The sequence below is a fragment of the Saccopteryx bilineata genome, chromosome 2, assembly GCF_036850765.1.
Source record: "Saccopteryx bilineata isolate mSacBil1 chromosome 2, mSacBil1_pri_phased_curated, whole genome shotgun sequence".
NCBI classification, from domain to species: domain Eukaryota; kingdom Metazoa; phylum Chordata; class Mammalia; order Chiroptera; family Emballonuridae; genus Saccopteryx; species Saccopteryx bilineata.
The window spans coordinates 219,812,178-219,833,603 of NC_089491.1; positions in this window are offsets into that span (position 1 = coordinate 219,812,178).

A 21,426-nucleotide genomic window follows, 5' to 3' on the forward strand; every position below is an offset into this window, starting at 1 on the left:
CATTTTGTAATAAAAAGAGGAAGCAAGGCTACTGACAACACCTGGGGGGGGGGGTACTAGTCTTGCCTGGTTTTCTCAGGAGCCACCAGGATGGAGCACCCTCCAGGGGAGGTCGTGCTCCGCTCTCAACCCGACGGGTGGGTCGCAGTGCACACTGGAGCTGCACTCTGCTAGCGGCTGTCCTCCCAGGCAGGAGAGCAAAGCAGGATCTCCAGACCAGCCCAAGGGGTTTCACAAAGGCCCATCTCTGCCAGTGGTGGGCCCAGGCCCTCCTTCGGCCGTAGGGTCTCCCGCTCCGATTCACCTGGCTGGCCTACTTGTCCCACCTGCAGCTGAGGACAGATTCCCCATGACTGTCTCTTACACAGTCACCCATCAGCTACTGAGATGTGTCAGCAGGGCCTGGCCATCCCCAACCCCAACAGCCGCCAAAGTGTAGGTCTGGTTGCCTCACCAGAAACGTGCCTGACTGCACACACTGCCCCACGGGGCCCCACAGTTCCAAGGGCACAGTCACCTTAAACCCTAGCTATCACGGCCAGCTGCTCAAAGACTCTCCTAGGATTAGCTCAGTGGCTCCTCACTGCCCTGCTTGCCAGCACTTAGCCATACTTTTAGGAAAATAAAAACTCAGAACCCAAGTATTGATCTCCTGGGAGGCTTTGTCCGTTTCCTGATAAATAATTCACTTTAAAGCAGACCCACTGCTTGCATTTAAGATTTACATCAAGCAAATGGATGAAGATACTTAATTCAATGGAGAACATGTGCTGGCATCGGCGGCCTGCTCACATTACTCCTGGCCAGAGCGACCTGGGGAGCCACTGGCCTGAGCCCGCAGGTGAATGAGGCCCAGTCTGCCAACATGTGGCCTCTTGGCCTCACAGCTGGGGACGTACTGGCCCCTGGGAGACAGGCTGAGTCAGTGCAGCCTGCCCACAAAAGATAAACAGAACGTGCGTTTCCCTCAGAGCTCTCAGAGGAATGTGTCACCGCTGTCCTCCGGGAGACTTCCACTTCCAGCCAAGATAGAGTAACAAGGACTGTACTTACTTTTTTGCCTGAAACAAAAGCAAAAACAAAACAAAACAAAACAAAAACAACCCACAAAAACCCGACAAAACAAGTGAAACCAGGATTTTCAAAGCACTGGACCCTGGGTGACAAAGATGCGAAGCCTGAGAGATGGGAACAGATGAGTGCCCCTGCTGGCTGCCTGGGGAGCGCTTCCAGGCCCAGTGCAGGGAGGGGGCCTGGTGGCGCCTGGTGGGGGTCCTGAGAAATGAGGAGGCAAGGCAGCTGTAGTTTGCAGGGTGGAAAACCAGAGAGGAGAACCGGGAGACGTGCACTGCACACAGGGAAATGCAGGGTTGCCCCGAGTACTCAGCTGAAGGCCGATCAGCAAGTTCAATTTCTAGTTATAATAAAAACCTTCCCACAAAGAAAACCCCGGTCCCAGACACTTGCCCTGAGGAATTCCATCAGACAGTCCAGGAAGAACTAGTAGCTTTCACAGGATGGTAGAGAAAGAAGAAATTCCTAAGTCATTCCACGAGATTTGCATTTTCCTGACACAAAAATCAGATGCAGTTTTACAAGAGAAAAATGCAGACAAATGTCTCTTACAACGCAGATAAAATTCTAAACAAACATTTATTAACTGGAATCCAATAATATGTAAATAAGATAAGACATGGGAACCAAGTGGAGTTTAGTCCAAGAATTCAGGGTTGACTTAACATTCAAAATTCAGTCAACATAATTCACTATATTAACAAACTAAAAGAAAAACAGTACAATAATCTCAGTAGACGAGAAAAAGCACACGACAAAACCCAACATTCATTCTGATAAAAATTCTCAGCAAACTAGAAATAGCAGGGAACTGCCTCTACTTGATAAAGGATGTTTTAAAAAAATTATACAGCTGATATCATATTTACTAGTGAGACTAGACACTTTTCCTTCTAAGATCAGGAACAAGGGAAGGATGTCTGCTCACTCCACTCCATTTAGTATTCTAGCCAGGGTGATTAGGGACAAAACAAACAAAAAAAAGAAAGAAAGAAAATAAAGAGCAACGTGATTGGAAAGGAAGAAGTAAAAGTATCTTTATTTGCAGAGGACATGTTCATCTATGCAAAAACTTTACTAGAATTGACAAAAAAGCTACTAGAGTTAATGAGTGAGTTTAATAGGTTACAGGGTTATGATCAATATACAAAACACTGTACTTCTATTCACTAGCAATGAACTGGAAATTGAAATGAAAATAATGCCTTTTATAATGAAATAAAAGTGAAACAGTGAAGGATAAGTCAGACAAAAGATACAAAAGACTTGTAACACATAAAACAGGAAAACACTGCTGCAAAAAGAACATAAAAAAAAAAGAGAAAAATTTTCTGTCTTTATAGGTTGGACCACTCAACATTCTTTAAGATATCAGCGCTCCCCAAATTAATCTACAGATTCAACAGAATGCCAGGTGAAATTCCAGGAGCCACATATGTTTTTCTGGTAGGATTTGACAAACTTACTCTAAAAGCCATAAGAAAATGCAAATGACCAGTAACAGAACAACTATAAAGAAGAAGAACCAAGTCAGAGGACCAGAGGACTTAGACTACCTGACTTCAAGACTTTATAAAAATAGTAACCAAGAGAGAATTATTAAATAAAGTCCAGAAATAGACCCACACACAATGGACATCTGAGCTTTGACAAAAATGCAAAGTCAGTCTGTAGACAAGGCCCACCCAGGGTGAGGACGACGGAGACGCAGAGACCCGACTCCGGAGACTAGGTTCAGCCTATAGGGCAGGGGTCCCCAAACTATGGCCTGTGGGCCACATGCGGCCCCCTGAGGCCATTTATCCAGCCCCTGCCGCACTTCCGGAAGGGGCACCTCTTTCATTGGTGGTCAGTGAGAGGAGCACAGGATGCATCTGGAGTACTGTATGTGGTGGCGCCGCAAAGCGCGGTGTCGCTCACGTACAGTACTACTTCCAGTGAGGCGGGACGCATGCGTCATGGCTCCGGAAACGCATCATATCACTTGTTACAGCTAGCAGTGACAAATATGGAACCGGACATTGACCATCTCATTAGCCAAAAGCAGGCCCATAGTTCCCATTGAAATACTGGTCAGTTTGTTGATTTAAATTTACTTGTTCTTTATTTTAAATATTATATTTGTTCCCGTTATGTTTTTTTACTTTAAAATAAGATGTGCAGTGTGCATAGGGATTTGTTCATAGTTTTTTTATAGTCTGGCCCTCCAACAGTCTGGGGGACAGTGAACTGCCCCCTGTGTAAAATGTTTGGGGACCCCTGCTATAGGGTGTTACAGCGTGTCCTTCACAGCCAATGGCTGAAAAGGTCAGGGAGCTGCCTGCTTGGCACTGAGCCACTTCCTTATAGCGGGCAGGCTCTCTCCTGGGTGTGCCTAGGAGGGTTTCAGGTGCTGGAGTGTTCTCACAGCATTGCATCAGCCACAGCTGCTAGGAATGTGCTCTGCGCTCTCCCCACATCAGTCCAGCAGAGAAAGGGTAGTCTTTTTAACAAATGCTACAGGAACAACTGGTTTGCTGTATGGGGAAAAGTAAACATGTATCTATATACCCTGCACCATATACAAAAATCAACTCAAAATGGACCACCAACCTAAACATAAAACCTGACGCTATAAAACTTCTAGAAGAAAACATAGGAAGAAACCTTTGTGACTTTTCAGTTAGGCAAAGATTTCTTAGATACAATACCAAAAGCATGATCCTTAAAAGAATGAATTGATAAACCAGGTTTCATTCGAATTGAAAACTTCTGCTTTCAAAAGGTTCTACTGTGACGGGTATGCATCATAATTGAACGACAAGATACCCTGGACTTGTTATCTTTGAATATATGTATCCTGATTTATTGATGTCACTCCATTAAAAAAATAAAATTATTTAAAAAAAAAAAAAAAAAAAAGGTTCTACTGACAATGGAAGATATGTCACAAACTGGAAGCAAATATTTGGAAACCAGGTGTCTGACAAGACATATTCAGAATATATAAAGAACTCTCAAAACTTCATAATAAGGAGAAAATTAATAACTCCTTTCAAAAATGAACGAAGAATTTGAACATACAATTCACCAAAGAACATATGCAGATAGTAAATTAAAACACACACACACACACACAAATGCTCAATATCATTAGTCATCAGGACTAATAAAACACATAAAAAACACAATGAGATACCACTATCTACCCATTAGAAGGGCTAAAAATGACAGTCTTAGGGCTGGTGAGGTTGTGGAACAATTTATACACTGCTGGTGAGAATGTACATCTTTTTTTTTTCACAGAAAAAAAAAGAGAGAGAGTCAGAGGGATAGACAGGGACAGACAGACAGGAATGGAGACAGATGAGAAGAAGCATCAATCATTAGTTTTTCATTGCGCGTTGCGACTTCTTAGTTGTTCATTGATTGCTTTCTCATATGTGCCTTGACTGCGGGCCTTCAGCAGACTGAGTAACCCCTTGCTGGAGCCAGTGACCCTGGGTCCAAGCTGGTGAGCTTTTGCTCAAGCCAGATGAGCCCGCGCTCAAGCTGGTGACCTCGGGGTCTCGAACCTGGGTCCTTCCACATCCCAGTCCAACGCTCAATCCACTGCGCCACCGCCTGGTCAGGCGAGAGTGTACATCTTTTGAAAACAGTATGACAGTTTCTAAAAAGTTAAACATATACCTCCTATATGATGCAGCCATTTTATTCCCTAATATAAATGAAAGCACACACACAAAGATTTGTTCATAAATGTTGGTAGCAATTTTATCTGTAAAAGCCAAAAACTAGAAGCAACCCAAATGTCCACCAATTGAGCAATGCATAAACAAACTGTAGTATAACCAGCCACACAATGGAATTCTAATCAGTAATAAATAGGAATGAAACATTGAGTCACATAGCAACATAAATGGATCAGAAAATAATAATGCTGAGAGAATGACACTGCTTATGTAAGACTGTAGAAAATGAGAACCTACAATGACAGAAAACACATCAGTGGTTGCCTGGAGACTAGGGGCAGTACAAAGGGCAAAGGAAGGGATCATAGAGGGGTACAAGGAGATTTAGGGGAAGATGGATATGTCATTATTTTGATTGTGATAATGGTCTCAAAGGTGTAGACATATGTCAAAACTTGTCAAATTGTGCACTTCAAATGTGTGTTTACTGCATGTCAATTTTACATCTATAAAGGTGTTCTTAAAATTGTGAATAATGACAATAGAATGTCCAAATAAGAACATTTAAAGAGACTCATATTACAAAAGCAATGAGAACCACTGGCAAAATTGGTCAGAATCAACTTTTTCAGAGCTCTAGAAATTAACCAAATAAATGAGAAATGTTTATTCAAGAAACAGCTGGATCTTGGTAAGAACAGCAAGCTTTGTGGTTTTTAACATGCCCACTCAGAACAGCCATTCTCCCAAGGGCATTTGTTTAAAAATAAAAAGTTAGAAGTTATTATTTAATACTGCAGCTGCCCAAGGCAGTGGATAACAGTTGGGGGGGGGGGGTCTAACAAGCTAACAAGCTTTACAGGAAAAGCTAGGGAATGAGACATCTACAATTAGATTTAGAAGCTCTTATATCTTCCTTTGAATTTTTACTGCACATGCTCAGCAAAGACCTAAGGAGCTGTGGAATTCTCACCTCTGGCTAATATTTAGGCAGGAAGTGAAAGCTAAGGCAGAGCTGCCAACTGCCTGGCTGAGTGCTGAAGGTACACCCCAATTCACATGCAGAGACACTCAGCAAGGACCGAGAGACTTACTGGTTACAGAAATTTAAGGAAATCTCTGTTCAGTCATTAGCCTACCACTAAGCTAATTGAGGAAAGGCTTCAGTGGCACACATGACAAAGAATACATGATAATTATAGAATTGGTTCAGAAAATCACTAAATAAGCAATAATGAAAAAACAAACCTTGTGAAAGGGAGAGGCTCTGAGTTACATTATAGTGTTTTTCTTTTTTTAAAATAGAGATATACAAAGAAATAAGAAGCCTGACCTATGGTGGCACAGTGAATAAAGTGTCAACCTGGAACACTGAGGTTGCTGGTTCAAAACCCTAGGCTTGCCTGATCAAGGCACATATGGGAGTTGATGCTTCCTGCTCCCTCCTTCTCTTTCTTTCTTTCTTTCTCTCTCTCCTCTCTATAAAATGAATAATAATAATAATAAGTATGTCCCATGCAGAGGAAAAAGAGCAATCAATAGAAACTGTCCCTGGGGTAGTCCAGATATGAAACTTTCTAAATAAATACTTTAATCATCTATTTTAAATATGTTCAAAGAACTGAAGAAAAATATGTATAAAGAACTAAAAGAAAGTATGAGTACAATGTATCACCAAATAGAAAACAGCAACAAAGTGATAGAAATTATAGAATGAATGAAAAAGAATTTCTGGCATTGAGCTGACCAGGCACAGTGAATAGAGCATCAGACTGGACCACTGAGGACTCAGGTTCAAAACCCCGAGGTCACCAGCTTGAGCGTGGGCTCATCTGGTTGGAGCAAGGCTCACCAGCTTGAGCCCAAAGTCGCTGGCTTGAGCAAAGGGTCACTTGGTCTGCTGTAGCCCCAATCAGGGCACATATGCGAAAGCAATCCATGAACAACTAAGGTGCCGCGATGAAGAATTAATGCTTCTCATCTCTATCCCTTCCTGTCTGTCTGTCTCTATATGTCCCTCTTTCTATCTCTGTCTGTCTCTGTCACACACACAAAAAGAAAGAAATTCTAGCATTGAAAAGTACAATAATTGATATGAAAAATTCAGTGGGCATTCACTAGCATATCAGAGCAAACAGAAGAGGAATCAGCAAACTTGAAGACAGGTTAGCCTATCCAGTGTGAGGAACAGAACCAGAACAGAATAAAGAACAATGAGGAGAGTCTCAGACCTGTGGACTACCTATAAACATACCAATATACATATAATGAGGTCCCAAAAATAGGGAGAAAAAAAGAGAAGAGAGAATATTTGAAAATATAATCACCCAAAATTCCCCAAACTTGATGAAAAACAATCTACACATTGTAGAAGTTCAACAAACTTCCAGAAGGATAAATTCAAATTAATTCATGCATGGCCATATCATAATCAAACTACGAAAAGTCAAAGACAAGAGATCTTAATACATCAAGAGAGAAGTGACTTGTTATATACAAAGGATCGCAAATAAGATCAAAAGCTGATTTCTTATCAGAACCCATGGAGGCCAGAGACAGTGGGATGACATAAAGAAAGTGCTGAAAAATAAAGACTGTCAACCAAGAATTCGATATACATTAAAACTGTCAGAGATGAAAAAAAGAATTAAGAGGAAACAAATAACAAAATAAAACTATTTTATTTATATTTTCATTATAATGTGCAAAATGGAAATATATAAAAATTTTAACAAAATGAATAAAAATAAACAAAATTGGAGAGAATTCACTGCTAACTAACCTGCCCTGCAAAAAATACTAAAAAGAGGCCTTTCATCTGAAATGAAAGAATACTACATAGTAACTGGAATCGACACGAAGAAATTTGGAACATTTTCATTGGTACAGACTACTCCAGAAGTAAATATAAAAAACAGCATAAATGTATTTTTTTCATTTGTAAACTCAAATAGTTAAACAGTAACCATATGACCTAGTAATCCAACTCTGAGGTTTACACCCAAGAGAATGAAAATGTCCACACAAAACCTTGTACAAAGATGTATATTGCAGCATCACTCACAAGAGCAAAAAGGTGAAAACAACCCAAGTGTTCATAAACTAATGAATGAATAAAAAAAGGTGGTCTATCCATGCAGTGGAATACTACTCAGCTATGAAAAGGAATGTGCTGACATGGATGAACCTCAGAAATTTTATGCTAAGTGAAAGAAGCTACACACACGAGATCACACACCATATTAGTCTACTCATACAAAATATACAGAGTAGAGAAATCCAGAGGCAGAGAGGAGGTTCATGGTGGAGGGGCTTAGAAGAAAAAGAGAAAGGGGAGGGACTGTAAATGGGTACAGGGTTTCTGTCTGGGGTGATAACAAAGCTCTGGAATGACACAGTGGTGATGACTTGCACAACTGTGTGTGAATGTACTAAATGAACCATATACTTTAAGGCGAATTTCAAGATAGGTAAATTATACTTCAATTTTAAAAATGCCGTTAAGAGGTGACATTTAAAAAAAAGTAGGTAATTATAATTAAAGGGATGCACCAATGGCAGGCCATGTCCACTGTGCTCTGTGGTCCCAGGAGACGGGCACTGTGCCTGACATCAGGGGAGCAATCCAGCTGTGTACCCAGGCCAATGGGCAGCACATGGTGGCTTTCCCAGGGGAACAGAGGGGCCCACAGAGCTGGTCTCCTCCTGTGACTCTCAAGGAACAGCCTGGCCTTGCCCAGACCCCAGATGCCCTTGTGCCGATAACCCTTGTACCCTGCCACAGCAGCAGTGGTGTCGGGCAGGCTCCCAGCCCTCTCCTGGCTTGTCATGGATGGGAAACATGTCAGTTTTACCATTTGGATATGATGCAGTCCAACAGCTCACAGTGGATTTTCACACTATTCTTTTTTTTTTTTTTAATTTAGGTGAGAGGAGGAGAGATAAAGAGACAGACTCCCACATGCACCCCAACTGTAATACATCCAGCAACCCCATCTGGGGCCAATGCTCGAGTACCAAGCTATTTTTTAGTGCCTGGGGCTCATAAGCTCCAAAGGAGCTATCCTCAGCACCTGGGGCCAAGCTTGAACCAATTGAGCCACTGGCTGCAGGAGGGGAAGAGGGAGAGAAGGGGAGAGGGAAGGGAAGAAAAGCAGATGGTTACTTCTCTTGTGTGCCCTGACCAGGAATAGAACCTGGGATGTCCACAGGCTGGGCTGATGCTCTATCCACTGAGCCACTGGCCAGAGCCTCACCTTTTCTAAAAGGGTGTCTCATAAACCTAACTCTAAGATTTTTTATGCAGAACTAAATTATTAAAACAGCAGTCTCTTTATTGGGGGACAATCACCAGAATGAGCCCTTTATTTTCAGAAATGTGAAACTGATACCACTGTGTTTTCTGAAGAAAACTGTAAAATCACTGTTAGCCTGACTGTGTATGTTTGTGCTGGGGGCAGGGGGCTAAATTGTTTTCTATTAGAGAACCACAAACTTGTAAGCAGGGAGGCAGGGCCTACAGAGCCAGTGGGTTGGTCCCCGGGGTGAGGATGTCAGGGGGAGAGGAACAGGTGGCTGAGGAGCTGATGGACTGGTTAAGGAGCCCACGTAGGAACACCTGTGGAGGGCAAGAAAGCAGGGACCCGGTCACCTTGACTTGACCATGCAGGTGGGCAGTGGCGAGGGTCTTACGGTTCTGCCTTTCCCACAGAGGACTTGAGCAGGATGGCATGTGTTCCCAGGACTAGGGCTGTGTCCACGCCGTGCTGGCTGGCCACTCCACTGCCCTCAGTATTGCTCCTCAGCAAGCAGGGCAGACAGAGGGTCCCCTGCTCGCTGCAGCATTGCAAGACAGTGATTAGTTAGGGCTGCTTAGAGAGAATGCATTTCTTGGGAAACATCACAGCAAGGATCTGCCTGCTATTGCTGAGTTTGCAATTATCATAGAATAATTAGAGATTATCCTGGCCTAGAAAAAAATTCACATAACTGATCCACTAGCCAAAACTAGGACCACCAGGCAGGAGAGAGGGCAGCAACATCAGTTCAGGGGCCACATTCATCCAAAGTTCCCCTCATCCCTGAGTAAGATCGTTTCATTTCCTTCGCTTTGAAAACACTGGTAGCTCTGGGCCCCAGCGCTGGGCCAGAGCCATGGACCCCGGCCTCCTCACCCTGCTGCCTCAATCACTGACTCAGTCAGGGTGGGTTGGGTTGTGCTTCAACCTGCATGGCTGGCCAGGAAATCACTCAAAGCCCAGGTAGCCAGAACAAGACCACCTGACACATTTAAGCAGCAAAAGAGACTAGAAGAAAACAGAGCCCTTGCCTGACCAGGCAGTGATGAAGTGGATAGGGCATTGGAATGGGATGTGGAGGACCCAGGTTTGAAATCCTGAGGTCGCCAGCTTGACTGTGGGCTCACCAGATTGAGCTCAGGGTTGCTGGCTTGAACATGGGATCATAGACTTGAGCCCAAAGGTCGATGGCTTGAGCAAGGGGTCACTCACTCTGCTGTACCTCCCCTATCAAGGCACATATGAGAAAACAATGAACAACTAAGGTACCGCAATGAAGAATTGATGCTTCTCATCCCTCTCCCTTCCTGTCTGTCCCTCTCTCTGACTCTCTGTCTCTGTCTAAAAATAAAAAGAAATGGCTTGACCTATGGTGGCGCAGTGGATAAAGTGTCAACCTAGAATTCTGAGGTTGCCAGTTCAAAACCCTGAGTTTGCCTGTTCAAGGCACATATGTGAGTTGATGCTTCCCACTCTTCCCCCCTTTTCTCTCTCTCCTCCCTAAAATGAGTAAGTAAAAAAAATATGTAAATAGAATAAAAAATAAAAAGAAGGAAATAGGGCCCTTAATGTCCCTGTCCAGAAGTGATACTTCCCCTCATTTCATCTGCAGAGCAGGCCATGGCCAGGCCGGAGCAGACAGGAAAGCAGCCCTATTATGTGCCTGGCAGAAGAGAGCACTGGGTATCCTTGAACAGTCCTAATCACTCCACACTGAGACCTCTAGGACAGCCTGCTGCCTGGGGGAGAAGCCAGCACAGGTGGCCATGGACTCCCCCCACCAGATTGGCAGAGGCAGGGGCTCCTGAGATCTGAACAGCTCAAGTCAAGAGGGCCAGAGGCTATTGGAAGAACTGTCCAGGGGGACAGGAAGCCACAGTGGACCCTGGAGAGAGGCGAGGTATGAGGCTCGTTGGTACCTGGAGAACAGAAGTAGGATCTCAAGGAGCATGTGCCTCCTCTCCTGACACCTGCGGTCACTTCCCACGTGAGGTTTGTTTTGGACCACTGAGCCCTAAGTCAGAAGGGCCTGGTTTACCCAGCAGGAGCCCACAAGCAGTGGCTCAGAACTTGAAACAGTTCCCACAGCTCTGGCCCCCAATCTGACACTCCCTCCTTTATGAAAGCCCTCTTACAAAAACCTCTTGGTGTCACATGTGGGACATATGCGCTATAAGTATGTGCAGCTACCCAAGTACCATCCCGCTTGCAACAAACACATTGTGAGTTGGAAAATGTAAGCATGAATGAAAAATAAAGTGTTCTGAAATTCCATCAGATCAATGGGAGATTAGTTTCTCAAAATGCAATTTAGACGCAGCTTTGCTGAAACACACACCAGGACTTGTTAGATGGCTACTTATCTCTTGGTTATTTCTGTTCAGTCATTCAACAAACTCCTAACAGCACCTCTCTGGCCAGCACTGTGCAAGGCCCAGGATTGTTATCTCCAGGAGCCCATGGCGGTGTGTGCTATGAGGGCTGAAGGTGCCAAGCAGCCAGTGCCCGGACCACTGGGCAGGAGAGGGCAGCAACATCTGTTCAGGGACCTCCACCCAGGGGTGCAATCCTGGGCTTTGCCCCTCCCCATGAAAACCCCAGGCTTCTCCCACCTCACACACAGTGGGGAGTCTTGAAAGTGAGGTCATCATGGACCTGGAGTGACAGGCTTTCCCAGTTTGTCTCTTTTTTCATCCTACTGTCTCTAGCTTCACCACCAAACTGAGACAAGCCTGTCTACCTCCAACAAGGGCAGCAGTGCCTCTGGGCACTCCTTCCCTGGGGTGCAGTCAGGACTGAAGGGGCCTGGATCCCATCAGCCCATCAGCATGGCCATACCTTGGGTCCAGCACTGGCCAATTTCCCACCGACCCTTCTGGTTCACTGCCCCTTGCAGTTACCCCATTGGCCAGGTGCAGAAGAACCCCAAAACCAGAATCCCAAAAACCACACATAATTAGACTCAAAGAGACTGCCCGCCTCTGCAAGGAACAAGGTCACAGGTAGTCGACAACCCCAGAGGTCCCAGGACCCCACCTGGATTGCAGTGGAGAAAGCAGCCAGATGCCACAGGGACTTGCCCCATCTGCAGGATCAGAGTTCACACTACCCCACAAAAAGTTCTGACAAGTCCTGCTGCAGGACCAGTTTTCAGCCTTTCCTAACCTGCATCTCCCAAACTATTTTGGCCAAAGAACTCCATCTTCCCATAGTAACTGATACCAACCCAGAACTCATAAAACTGACCTTGGGCAAATTACCATAGTAGCATGGACAATGAGTCGGACAGGATCTGGCCTCCAGACATGAGCTTCCTTTTGAGCAGGACTTTGAAACCCTCCCTCATCCACAGGCGGTACTCCAAGTTGGACAGCACCCCCTTTCTCCCAATAGAGGAGGAGGGTGTAGCAACTGTCAATGCCAAGTCCCAAAAAGGGGAGATGGGAGAGACCATCAGAGGTGGGACTCCGGGGCCCCACCCAGGCTGAGCTAGCCCTGATGGCACTGCAACTGCGAAGGCACCAGGGACAGGTGGTCCCTAAGCAGCCTCCACTGGGCTCAATCCCGGGTGAGGAGGGCTCAGCCACTTGTGTGTAACGCCTGGGGACTCCATGTGGACCCAGCCCAGGATAGGCCCTACAGTTGCAACTCCACTACAGCCTGGCCCCTCCTCAGATCAAACCCTTGGCCTCTGCACAGTCATCACCCCTGCACAAACCTGGATACCTGAGATGCCAGTGGCCAGAGCCCCCAAACCTAAGGCTGCTAACACTGCTCTTATGGGCTAAGCTATGTCTCCCAAATAGTATGTGGAAGTCCTGGCCCTCAGCACCTCAGTATGTGACTATATTTGGAGTTAGTCTTTACAAAGGTGATTAAGGTAAAATGAGGTCATTAGGGTGGGACCTGATCCAATCTGACTGGTGTCCTTATGAGAAGTAGATTACGACACAAGCATATATAGAGGGACCACCATGTGAGGACACAGGGAGAAGACAGGGTTTACACACCAAGGAGAGAGGCCTCGGTAGGAACAAGCCCTGCTGACACCTTGATCTAGAACTAGGACAGAAATGTCTGCTGTTTTAGCCCCCGTCTGGGTGCTTGTTCTGTGGTACTTGTTATGGTGACCCGAGCCAACTAAGACAGGCTTGAACTCTAACTGGCAAAAGACAAAGAGAGCCAAAGAGCCACATTCTCTTCTTGATAAACAGGAAGAACCCTGAGATGCTATTTCTGGCACCATTTAACCACGGACCCAGGCCCCGCCCAGCTCCAGGCCACACCACCCTCTGCACACTCAGAGCTCCTGCATCACATCTGAGTAGCTCCTGTTTTCTCCCAGGAGAGAACATATGTGCCCATAAGCCAAAGGCTTTTCCAAGAAGCACCCAACTGGGTACAAAACAGCACTCGGGATGCTCACTCCATCCCTGTTCCCAAGCTCTCCTCACCCAGTGTGAAGAGGAGGTAGCCAGCACCACACCCCCAGCACCCAGGGAGCCTAATGCAAGGTCTAGAGCCAGCATGGGGGAAGACACAGCTTCTGTGCCTCCCTGCGGACCCACTGGCCCTGCATCCAGGGCACCAGCATGGTGCATGCCAGGAGGGAGATGACTGCAGCAAGCAAAGGTGGCAGCTCCCTGAGGTCCCCAACCTGTATGGGTGCTGCTGGGTCCTGCAGGAGTCTCCCCTTGGCCTCCTGGAGGAAGCTGCTGAGCCAGGGGCCACAGGGCAGCACAGCCCGAAGGAAGCCAGGCTCCTCGACAGGAAGGGATTTTTGTCTGGCTGTTGTCAAACTGCCCCTTGCCCCATGGGTTTGCCCAGGGATGGCTCATGGCCCACCGCACCGCCATGAAACTGCATGTCCTCAGGAAGCCGCTGGCCCCCACATCCCCAGGGAGGTTCTTGGGCTGAGAGGCAGGACAGGGAGGGGATATTCCAGCACAGGAGGGACAGTGTGCGGTGACAACTCACTCGGTCCCTCCTGCAACCACCTCAGTCCTCTGCACTCCAGCAGAGATGGAAATGCAGACTAAAAATAAAAGGTGTTTCTCCTGGACACGCCAAGCTTGTGATGCCACCTCCACTGCAGCTGGCTCCCACTGGGTTACATAGAGCACTGCACTGAAAGGGGCTTCGGTAAGCCTCGTGACCACGGAGACGGGGTCCAGAGATGCTGGAGGCCGAGGGTTGGGCCACAGACCTTGGCGGTGGCTCTGGTATTCCTTCTCTCCAGGGCCCACACTCTGCCTCCCCCAGGAGCATGACTTGGGGGACTTTCCCACCCCTATCTTGGCCTAAGTCTCAAAATCAACTGCATATGAGACTCACTGGGAAGAGAGGTTCAAGCTGGATTCCTGTCCCCACCCAAACCCCAAGTGATCAGAACCTCAGGGCTGGGATCAGCTGCAGGAAGTAGGAGGCAGGAGAGTGGGACTTGAGGGCCAGGAGCGGGAGAGGGACAGGCTGATGCCCAGCACCCCTGCACCAGGCAGGCCAGGCCTTCGTTCACTCTCTCCCAAGCCATGGAAGTCCTCTCAGCTCGGGCTCAGTGCAGAGCACAGTGGTTTTCAAAACCCACTGACCCTCCGCTCATCACTCCCCATCACTTCCACCTGGGCCCACACAGGACAGGGTCCTGGGAGGGCTGGGCCAGGCTCCATTTCCCCAGCCTTCTAGCTAAGGGCTGCAGCCTCGGCAGACAGACCTGGGGCCGAAGCAGAGTGGGCCTGCTTGTCAGACCTGTGGCTCATGTGCAAAACAGAAAAGGTCAAATGGCAAGAACTGGTTAAGCAGTGTGTGGGCCAAGCCTTCTGTCTCTCTGGGTCGAGAATTAGAAGAAAAACCTGTTTTTCTAAAGAATGATAGTCCTACGTGAGTCCTGACAAGGCTCATGCCAGGACTATCCTGCTGCCTATAGAACACTGTCCTCTTCTGGGAGGCCACCAGCACTTCCTCCCTGCAAGACAAGGTCCAGGGAGGAGACCACGGCCCCATCTCTGAGGAGCAAGGCCCCCTCTCGCCCTTCATCAGGGCCTGTGCTTGGAGGGACCATGGAGGCAGAGCCCCCTCTAATAAGCTGATTTTGGGAGATGCCTGAGGCAGAGGCTGTACTATAGGCTGATGGACCTCCATCACCACCTCTGGGGCTCCATGTGGCCCCAGATCTGTCCAGGCCAGTCCTCAGGCCAGCTATTTCCAGATGTCATCTCAGATTCTTGCTCTTCCTTCCTCTATCCCCAGGAGACAGGCTGCTGGAGCCCAGAGCAGAGCCGGACCTCATCCCCACCCATGGGCCTGGCCATGGGGTTAGGCCCCTGGCACTCAGCAGCCCTGACATTTGCAGGGCCTCTACATACGCAGAGCTACCAAGCCCAGACCCCCTGTCACCCAGGTGGCCACCAACTGTCCCAGGTATGGAACTCATCTGCTTCTTGTTTTCCTTCCTCTCCTGAAAGACATGCTATGCTGTTCCTGCTGCTTCTGAAAAGTGTTTGTTATTTGGATTCTTAAAGCACCACCTGATTCCCAGGCTCTGCCTCAGCCTGCCAGTCAGAGGCTGCAGGCGTCTTGGGGCCCAGTGCCTGAGGTAGAGGCCACTACGCTGTCCTCCAGGCTGAGACTGGGTGGTCAACAGGGAGATGAAGGAACTAGGGAGTTTCTCAGAGAAAATACCCACCGGGCTAACTGCCGTCAACCTGCTATAGACCCTCTGCCGGTTATCACCCTCTTAAGCAAATGGATAGATGTCTTGAGCCTAGTTCAAGTTCAAAACCAATCAAGCCCCATTTGCACACATGTGGATGTGCACACACGCACACACATACAAAGGGGACACACCCATATGCACACATCTGGACATACACACACACGTACGCAGCAAGGCACATCCAGTGGGCCCCAGTCTCAGCACTGCAGTACACTTACAGAAATTAATAATTAGAGAGAAATTTAAGTTGTTAATAAACCTTCATAAATGAAAATCAAGTAGGAACTATGTTTAGAACGTGCAAGAATGCAGGTTACATGAGTGTCTCCCCCATTTCTGACCCACAATACGTGAGAGCTGTCCCCAAACATTCCTTTTTCCTCTCCTCAGGTGCCCTAGCCCTCCCAACCCACACCCCATAGCCTTGGGGACACAGGTCAAGACAACAGCCACCAAGTTCGGGCAGGTAGGACCCCTTGGGAGGGACCCAAGTCACCCGTAAACCAGTCATGATCCAGGCAAGGCTCACGCAGGACCTGCATCATTGAAACAGGGAGGGGCTGCAACAGGAGGCGGGGGCAACGGAGAAGCTAGGAGACCGTCTCCTGTCAGGCTCCACTCACTCAGTGGGTGAGACCTACCTCCCCGTGCCTTAGTCCCCTCATCTGTAACACATGGCAGTAATGATATCTACTCTGTGGGGTTGAGAGGGTTCCATGAGATAATGCATGGGCAACACTCAGCCCAGAGCCCGACACCCACTTACCACCTCTTATTAACACCCTGGTTGTGGTTAACATCCCGGACTGTATTTCATCCATTTTCAACCCCATGGTGAGCAGTGCATGCAGTGGCCTTTGGAGCTTGGGGCACACTGAGTCGTGTCTTGAATGACAGCAGAAATGTGGTGAGACTCATGGAATGTGACGCTCCACTGGACTGAGATCGCCCTCACATTTTTCTAGGTGCGCATAGTGGAAACAGAACCAAAATATTATTACAAGGCTAAGTTCTACTTTACAGCCACCGTTAATAAATGATAGTCTTGTTTTGATTTCATCTAAACACTTTCCCTTTGCTCTGAGCAGCTGCTTGTCTTTCTGCTTGAGGACCTTGAGCTGGACACAAGCAAAGGATTTGTTCAGCTAGAAGAGGCACAGGTGTGGGGTCCACCAGCCACAGTGCTGCCCCAGCAACACTCCAGAGAGACCCCTGCTGTCTCCTGAGGAGGGTGTGTAGCTGAGCCAAGTTCCCTTCTTGGGGTTGGGAGGAAAGAGAGAAGGTGCGTCGCTTCCATCAGTGTTGGGGGTCCCTATGTTTTTGGAGCTGCAGGGTAGCCTACGGATTGTTGAGACATCTCTGGCCACCTGGTCTGGACAGAACAGGAAAGGTGAGGCCCCTGGCCTCAGATCCCCACCGCAGCTGGCTCTGGATGAGGGTGCAAAAGGCATCTTCCTGACCCACAGCCCACTGTGGCTCCTTAGGCATTCAGATACTCAGACTTGAGAGCCCCTGGCCCTCTTCCCAAATCACTGAGAAACTACTAGGCCATGAGAAATTACCCCATTGAGCAGCCGAGGCCTCTGAACCCCTGCACCACCCAGGGAGCCCAGCTTCCTATTGCTCAGTCCACATCTTTGCTCTGCCCTCTCCCAGCATCACCAAATGGATCAGAGAGCTCCTGGCTGGTGACTCAGTCCCAGAAGCAGAGTGATGACGTTCCTCATGTCAACACACAGCAGCAACAACACAATGCTATATGACTAGGAATAACATTTGTAGAACCTGTCATTGTCCCCACGTACAGGGGGCTGAGTGAGGCACAGAGGGGTTGCTGTAAGAGGACAGGCTGGAGCCCACGGTCACCTGGCTGCAGAGCAAGGACTTCTCCTGACAGTTGCCCAGGTCAGAAAGACCAGGTCACCACTTCCCTTCACAAGCAACTCCCAGCAGGCCATTAGGCCTTGGCTTTAAGAATTCTAAATTCTATCCCTTTCCTGTTTGCCAAACCTGCCACTTCTTTCATGGTTTTTTCATATGTTCCTCTGCTTCCTTGGACTTCAGGCTTTATCTCATTTTTCTGCTCTGCAGTCTGGAAGTGAATGCTTAGCTCATGTACTATTTATTCTCTCGTACATAATGACAACATCTGAGATGTAAGTTTCCTCCGAGTACATTTTTGGCAGCCTCCTAGAAGAGTCACTGGGTAGTGTTTTTTGTACTAGTGTTTCCTAAAGGGGCTGTCGTGTGGTGTTGCCTCCTCCTGGACTAGTCACTTGGAAGCATGTTTCTCTCCCAAGTTGTCTGATGGCCTCAGTGACTGAGGATCCCTTCTGGCTCCACCAGGAACTGTCATTCACGCAGCAGTGTTCAGTATCTGCCCCGCGTACATGGCTCCCACACGCAGGCGCCTGTCCTGTGAGCTGCCCTCACGTGGGACAGCTGAGGACAGAGTGTGCTGCATCCAGATGGAAACTGCAGTGGAGGCTCCTTTCCTGCTGTTGTTCCCTAGAGGCTTGACTTAACTGTTTCTTCCAGAAAATTCTACTTTCCCAATCCTTCTGGCCTGCCTTGCTGATGGCACTTCTCCTGACCTCAGAATGGAGAGAGTGACTATTCCTCCAGTCTCCGTGGAAACCCGTCACCACGTGCTGGGTTGTGTTGCTGTAACAAACACTCCCAGAGTCAGTGGCTTCAAGAGCCAACGTTGACATCTTTGCATGCACAGCTGGCTGTGAGTGGGCTGGGGTCCTGTTCCATGAGATCCTCATGCCAGGATCCAGGAGAGGCCACCATCTGAAGCACTGCCGGTCACGTGAGCACGAGGCATCATGTGCCAACTCCAGAAGCTTCCCCAAAGCGCTACATATCATGGTACATATGCTTTTGGGAACAGACTGAGTTCACAGCTGTGCCTGGCTCTAGGGAGAGCAGAGGGTGTAGGCCTGCCCCGAACCCAGGAATACTAAGCCACTTGACACATGGAAAATTAACCACACCATTCACACCTCTCCCTCCTCTGGCAGGAAAAATAATAACAGAACACAAGACTTTCTCAACAGAAACCAAGAATTCAGTAAAATTCAACGTCTCTTCTTGATAAAAAGTGCTCTACATTTAGGAATGATGGTTCCGTCCCTATTCTGACAGAGTAACCTCTTAGACACAAATGCCTCCCTGGTAACTATTTGGGTTGGTCCCTGAAAGTACATACATTCACACACGCGTGCATAAAGACCACGTGCACACACAGAAGCTTACCCAACCACACCATGGCTGATGTTCCCAGGAGTGTAGGTTAGCTTCACGGAACACAGCCCCTCATCTAAGCCAGGGGTCTCGAGTGCAGGAGCGGAGGGGGTCGGCTGTGTGGCCACCATGGACTGTGGGGGACCCGGCCTGCTCAGCACAGCCATGAGCCCAGCCCCACAGAGCTGCCTTCCTGGGTGCCCTGCACTCCTCCATATTCTTCCTTTTAATCCCAGTGTCATTCTCTCCAATCATTCCTGCTTGGGACTTGGGTTGCCCGGGATCCCTGCTGGGCTGGTGGAAGGATGAGGTTGCCCCGGGCAGCAGCAGAATGGGGAGATGGTGCTGGACAGGGCAGGGTGCCCAGCAATACTCACCTAGGTCTCACATCCAACAGTGGGGTTATTTTTTCTCATCTCCACAAACTGAGGACCCAGTGCTCTGGTGACTGGCCAGGACCCCCAGCCGGGGCATAGGGTAGAGTCCGGTTTCTCTGCCCCCCGGCCCCCATGGCCCAACTGTCCTTACCAAGTGCAGAGGGTAACCTCAGGCTTCAGAGGCAAACTCAGATATCCCCTGTTGTACAAAACAGTACAAGGCACTGTTTTGAAGTGGGAACTTCCCCAGAATAGGACAAAACCATCATTCCTAACTGTCCAGCACCATTAAGAAGACAGACTTACATTTTATTTTTGCAGGCTTGACACTTTCGTACCATGTAACATTGTACATAATTATAGAATGAAATTAAATGTTTAAGAAGCAATCCCTAAAAACCCAATGAGACAAGTGAAGCCAATTGTGTGAGACCAATGGCAGTCAGAGGCAAAAGGTGCTCCAAGGGACTTACTTGGACATGATAAATTGACACCAACCACTGCCAAGAGAACAGGACACTCACAAGACATGGAGGCAGAAAGACTGAGTGGACATTTAACAACATTAAGACACTGTTCGTTTTGCCAGACCAGGCAGTGGCACAGTGGATAGAGCATCGGATAAGGATGCGGACGACCCAGGTTCGAGACCCCGAGGTCGCCAGCTTGAGCACGGGTGCATCTGGTTTGAGCAAAGCTCACCATCTTGGACCCAAGGTCACTGGCTCGAGCAAAGGGGTTACTCGGTCTGCTGTAGCCCTCCTGGTCAAGGCACATATGAGAAAGCAATCAATGAACAACTAAGGTGTCGCAATGAAAAACTAATGATTGATGCTTCTCATCTCTCTCCGTTCCTGTCTGTCTGTCCCTATCTATCCCTCTCTCTGATTCTCTCTGTCTCTGTAAAAGAAACAAACAAACAAAAAAAGACTTCGTTTTGTTTGCTGACGTTGGGTCTGTAGTCACACTGCTTAGGAACCCTGCCTTCTGAGACGCCTGTGGAAACACTCCAAGTGGCAAATGTGATGCCTGGGTCTCCCTGGTCGGGGGCTGGTGTTAGACTTACCGGTTGTACACAAGCAGGATTGCCTTACATTCATCTCTGGTTTCTGTGTGCCTAACATTTGTACAAAAAAAATACACAGCAGTCTGTATTTTGAATTTGAGGAGTAAAAGACTATATTTGGAAAAGATGTTCATATGGGTATAGGCTGGCTCTCTGGGAAGCCTGTAGCTTAGGCACCCTGGGTGGCGGCAGCCCCGGCGGGAATGCTGGGCTCAGTCTAAAGGCTTTTGAGGTGACACAGAGCTGAGCCCACACACTAAATCTCCCCCAAACTGAACAGGGGTTTTTGAGGAAGGGGGACTGGTGGGCAGGTCACACCTTTGTGCCATAAAGTGTCTTCATTTGGCAAAAGACAGAAACAGAAGCAGCGTGTGATCCTGGTGCCCCTGGCCCTAAGGTATGGCCCAAAATACACTTGGATAGAACCCAGGTCTCTGAATAAAGGAACAAAGCTGAAGGTGGGTCCTGCCAAGTGACAGGCCAGTAGATGAGGGGAACGTTAGCCTGTGGATGGGGGCTTGGGTCCACCAGACCCAGGGCATCTGCAGGTGCAGAAGGAAGGCTGTGGCTCATTCCCAAGGGAGCCCTGCAGCCCGAGGGCTGCTGATACCGGATTCTCTAATTAAACATTGTTATGTAATTAGAATCTGCTCCCCAGCCCAGGAGAGATGCTGAGGTAGGAGTTATCACCGCTGTGCTAGAAGCCCAGATGCCACAGGCAGAAGGCCTGTGGGGAGGGGCCTGTTCAGGGATGGAGGAACATCTTCCTAGGGCATCCTGAGCCCTGGGCAGATCTGAACTGAGGGCAGAAGTCAAGTGCGTAAGGGGGTAAAGAGGGCATCAGGAAGCTCTGAGGATGTCGTCAGGAAAAGCACTGACAGCTCCCAGTGCCCAGTTGCCACTCAGCCTGTCATGGTTTCTAGGTGTCACTCTCCCCTCTGGAGAGAAGGTCCCAGACAGGGCCCCAGCTGTCCTGGCT